Consider the following 5,194-nt stretch of genomic DNA (forward strand, 5'->3'; position numbering starts at 1 on the left):
GCCAAGCCGAAGCCCACGCCCTGTTTGTGGTCAGGGCCGCACCTGTGCCCACGCCTTGGCGGCCGCCAGGTTAACCTCACTGAGCAATCGCAACGGTACCTGGGCCGGAGAGAGTAGGGTTTGAAGGGGCCTAGAAGGCCCTTTGGGATTGGCCAGCCAAGCTCACCAAGACCCAGGAGAGCCACAACCTCCTAATCTTTCCTATTAGTAACAATTAATTACTAATAGAGGCACAGCCACTACGCCTTGAGCGCTAAACTGTGTGCCAGACATAGTTCACCAGCTCTTACAACATCGCCACGCACTAGATTCACTTTCTGTTCCCATTTTACAGAAGAGGAAAGGGAAGCAGAGGTCACAGGGCTGAAGAGGAGGGCACTGAGGACTTGAACTACTTACTAACCGCTCGGCCTGCGGCCTTTTCTGAGAGAGGAGCCAAGGAGATGAGCTGGGGGGACAGACAGCTGTCCTGTTTTGTGGGGTTACCATTGTGGCCCCTGTGTCCTGCAGGCTGCTCCCCTCTGCAGCCATTCGAAGGCCACGCTGCCTACGTCTGCACCCCCAATGCAATGGACACAAAGCGAATGCTCGTTTTCACCTGGAGATGACACAGTCCTTCCCATAGCACTCTAAAACCAAGGGATGGGGTGGGTGAGCAGGCTCCCAGAGGCTGTGAGCAGAGGAACTGGGAAGGTGCAGAGGAAGCTGGAGGCTCCCTCCCTGAAGGAGGAGGCCATGGACCAGGGAAAACCCAACTCCAACGTGGTGCATAAACACCAGACACTGAAAAATAAACCTGCATCCTGCTCAGAGCCCACAATGGAGGGGGTTCAGAGGAGCCAGCAGCAGGAGGCTAGGGGGAGGTTTTGGAAACACGTTAAAATTTGGTGTCACTCAGCAAAAGCGGAAAAGCGTGCTCTTTAACCGGCCGGGCACTGCAAACCCAGCTGGGTTTGGCTTCTCCGCTCCAGGAAAAGAGGAGTTTGACTCGTTCCCTTCCAAGCCTAGGGTCTGAGGTGGGGGGACAGTGAGCAGGGGCTCCCTGCTTCCCACTTGTGCTTCGTCCTGGAAGGGGAAGGAGACTGCTCCAAAAGAGGGGTTCCTCCTCGGGGCTCCACCCGTGCCCCCGCCCTTGCAAAGGCCAACTCTTCAGACCACTGCGCTCACACCACCTCCTACCCTTTCCGATGCTGTGGGTCACTCCAGAGAGCCGGGCTGAGAGCTCTGCGGCAAGTCCAGCCGAAGCACAGATGAAAAGAGCTTCATCCCCCTAAGCAAGCACCTCTCCCCCCACCACATCAAAGCAGTTGTTGGAGAATTGCAGGGAGTTTTAAGAAGGAAGGAAGGAAGGAAAGGTGAAGAATTCTACGGCACCGCTAAATCCATTAGCAAAACAGAAGCAGTCTTATCTGTCATGACAGTAATCACGTTGACAGCCTCTGTTGGGGCCGACAAACCGTACCTGAACTCCAGTGTCTCCAGCAATTCCCGGCACACAGCGCGGCACAGCCCACATGTGCGCACTTATATCCGCCCTCCTCTGGGAGGTAAGCTGTGAGGAGCGGCACCTGTGGGCCCTCCGCTCTCTCTGGCCGCTCTAAAGCCCTCAGATGTGTCTGAGCTCCAGGGACTCACATTGTACTAAGGCCAGTGGTTCTCAACCTTCCTGATGCCGCGACCCTTTCATCCAGCTCCTCATGTTGTGGTGACCCCCAACCATAAAATTCTTTTCGTGGCTACTTCATCACTGTCATGTTGCTACTGTTATGAGTCGTCATGTAAATATCTGATAGGCAGGATGTATTTTCATGGTTACAAATTGAACATCATTAAAGCATAGTGATGAATCACAAACACAATGTGTAATTAGATATTCAACATGTGTTTTCCGATGGTCTTAGGCGACCCCGGTGAAAGGGTCGTTTGACCGCCAAAGGGGTCGCGACCCACAGGTTGAGAACCGCTGTGCTAGGCACTGCAATATGGAGGTGAGGAAGAGCAGCACTTGGTTCAAAGGGGCTGGCAGGCCATAGTGTGTGTGTGTGGAGGGGACATGGGGGGGAGGGGGAGTGATGTGCAACCACTGGGCCACACCGGCTGGGCCGTCCATGACATCTTTTTTCCAGCATTAGAAATGTTGTTTCCAATCCTCTCATTTGCATATCACACGGTCTTTTATTCTTGAATGCCTGATAATGAAAATGATGAATTCAGGTTCCCAACGGAGGAGATCAAAGACCTCTCCTTTGCTCAGTGTATATTCTTACATGTCAGAGTCGACATAAAGATTAAATAAACTTAAAACATGTAAGAGCCCGAGTCTTTGGCAGCTGGATGTTTTTATACAATCAGACTTCAAATAAGTCTTTCAGTTCCTATCCTGTGTTGTCATTTGGGTAGGTTGTGTTTTTCCTTCCGCACAGGGTTTATTCAGACTTTGCCATTCTCTCCTCAACCCACAAGACATTCACATGGCAATTATAGTCATTCCAAACCTTGAGTCTATTTCCACTTTCTGTGTTCCATCCAAAAAGGGGCTGCAGCCCAGCCAGTGTGGCTCAGTGGTTGAGCGTAGACCTATGAACCAGGAGGTCATGGTTTGATTCCTGGTCAGGGCACATGCCCGGGTTCTGGGCTTCATCCCTAGTAGGGCGTGTGCAGGAAGCAGCTGATCCGTGTTTCTCCTCATTGATCTTTCTTTCTCTCTCCCTCTCCCTTCCTCTCTCTGAAATCAATAAAAACAAACATTTTAAAAACAGGGCTGCATTCACAAATCGCCGAATATTCCACCCACATCTACCCCTTTTAGATGAAATCATGATCTCTCTCCACTGTCCTCTTTTCTCTGTATTTTTGTCCCAGATAGTTCTTCTCAAGGCTGAAACTGTCTACTTCTCTCTCAAGGATTTCTTTCAAAACGCATCGCATGCACTCCCAGGCTCAGTCTGCCACGTCTATGGGATGTCCATTTACACCTAGTGTGGGCCCATATGTCCCTAAGGCAGCGGTTCTCAACCTGTGGGTTGCGACCCCTTTGGCGGTCGAACGACCCTTCCACAGGGTCGCCTAAGACCATCCTGCATATCAGATATTTACATGACGATTCATCACAGTAGCAACATTACAGTTATGAAGTAGCCATGAAAATAATTTTATGGTTGGGTCACAACAGGAGGAACTGTTTTATTTAAAGGGCCAGAAAGTTGAGAACCACTACTAAGGTCTCATACCGAGAGAATGGGCTCCCGGTTATATATAGTCACATGGTACAAACCATCCCCCAATTGCCAGCTGTATGTCAGAACTTTAGGAGGTTACCATTTGAGGCCAATCGTGGAGGAGTCGCTTAAAAGGTAGGACCAGTCTAGCGGTCCTTTGTGTAAATCGCACCTCCACCATTTCTCACGTGTGTGAATTCAGCTCGTTGCTCAATCTCTCCAAACCCCCCTCTTCCTCCCTCTGAGATGATAGCAATCCTTCCCTGAGGTCGCGCTGAGGATTGAGCAATCCTCACACCACCTACGGCATCCACATGTACCTGCACAAGTAGCAGCGGCCCGTGCGGCTGTTCACTGAGCCCACAAACGTGCACTGAGCCGGACTGAGTGTTCCAGACGCTGTTCGAGGCCCTGAGAATACAGAGAAGATCCGTGTTCTCATGAAGCTTGCAGTCATGGCCGCATATAGACAATAAAAAAAAACATAAACAGCCCGGCCAGTGTGGCTCAGGGGTTGAGTGTTGACCCATGAACCAGGAGGTCACTGTTCAATTCCCAGTCAGGTCGCAGGCTTGAACCGTCACCTCCCACTGGGACGACGCTCAACCCCACTGAGCCACACCGGCCGGGCTCCTTGCACTATCCTGCCAGGGTCCCAGAGTCTTAACGATGACCCCCCATTCTCAGCAGACATGCATGCCCCTCCCCAGCTCGTTCCCCTGTCAGCCAGACCAACCACGCCCACCGGACCCTAACCCTAGTAGGTGCCATGTCCCTGCCAGCCTACACAGTCATTCAAACAAGCACAGCTCATCCTCCTGCAGGAACCAGGGGTCTTCTCACCCTCCTGTTACTACACAGCCTGCACCCCAGAGTCCTTGCTGGCTCACTCCGCCCCTGAGTGCACCCCGCTTCCACGCGGCCCTCCCCCGCAGGCTGTGAGCAGTGACCAATAGACTGCTACCCGGCTCCTCTGTCCACTGGCAGGTGGCTGCTGGCTCACTCCACCCGAGTGCACCCCGCTTCCACGCGGCCCTCCCCCACAGGTGTGAGCACATGTGACCAATAGACTGCTACCCGGCTCCTCTGTCCACTGGCAGGTGGCAGGTGGCAATCACCTCCTATTTCTCAGGGTGGGGTCCCTTCTGCGCCAGCAGCAGGGTGAACAGGAAGAGATCAGAACCCAGACTTCAATGGCTTTTCTCATTAGCCAGAGCCACCGCGCTGGTTAATTGGAGCGCTAACCTTAAGAGCTTCCGCTGGTGGGTCCCGGGGGGCCTCCCCACACCCCTGGCGCCCAGCCTTTCTTCCCAGACCATCTTCTTTCATCCGAGGCCCGGCCTGCAGGCGTGGCTGCGTCTTACTCACCTCCTGCCTTCGCCAGAGCCTGGCTGAGGACATGACACATAGTAGGCCTCCGGTGAAGGTCCCCTGAGCGCAAGAATGGACCTTTCTCTGCCACCGGGCAGAGGCAACGCGTGGAACATTCTGGTCTGATGCAACCGCTTGAAAGCTGGGTTCAGGTTAGAGCCAAAGTGACCAACCCAGAAAACCCGAGAATGGAAAATCTATTTTATCCCGGGCTTGACACGGGAAGGAGGAAAAAAAAAAAAACACAACACGGGAGGTCAGAAAGGGCGGTTTTCCAGGTTCACATGAGCCAACGATCCGAATGGCTTTTTTTGGGGGTGGGGGGGCCTCATTTGGATGCTCCCATTTTCAATGCGGCCCCTGTGTTTGTCAGAGATCTCCACCCCTGCTGGGTGGTTGCACAACCCCTGGCTCGGGTTGGCCCGCGCCGCCTTGGCACGGCTCACTTTTTTGCTGGTACTTGCTGCGGGCAAGATTTTTATGAGGCTTGATCCTTGTCTTGACTTCATTTGATCATTTCTATCTGCGAGGCAGCGCGCAGATGAAGGCGGACAGCGCCCCTCGGCCCAGGGGTGGTGAAGGGCCCCAGAAAGCGATCAAGTGTT

At 53.2% G+C, this 5,194-nt stretch overlaps 1 pseudogene; it reads right to left on the reverse strand.

The window, feature by feature from the left end:
- Nucleotides 1-30: 30 nt before the first annotated feature.
- The window catches only part of LOC102769920, a 14,380-nt pseudogene continuing 9,216 nt past the window's right edge, over nucleotides 31-5,194 (reverse strand).

This window comes from Myotis davidii, unplaced genomic scaffold (genome assembly GCF_000327345.1).
Source record: "Myotis davidii unplaced genomic scaffold, ASM32734v1 scaffold164, whole genome shotgun sequence".
NCBI classification, from domain to species: domain Eukaryota; kingdom Metazoa; phylum Chordata; class Mammalia; order Chiroptera; family Vespertilionidae; genus Myotis; species Myotis davidii.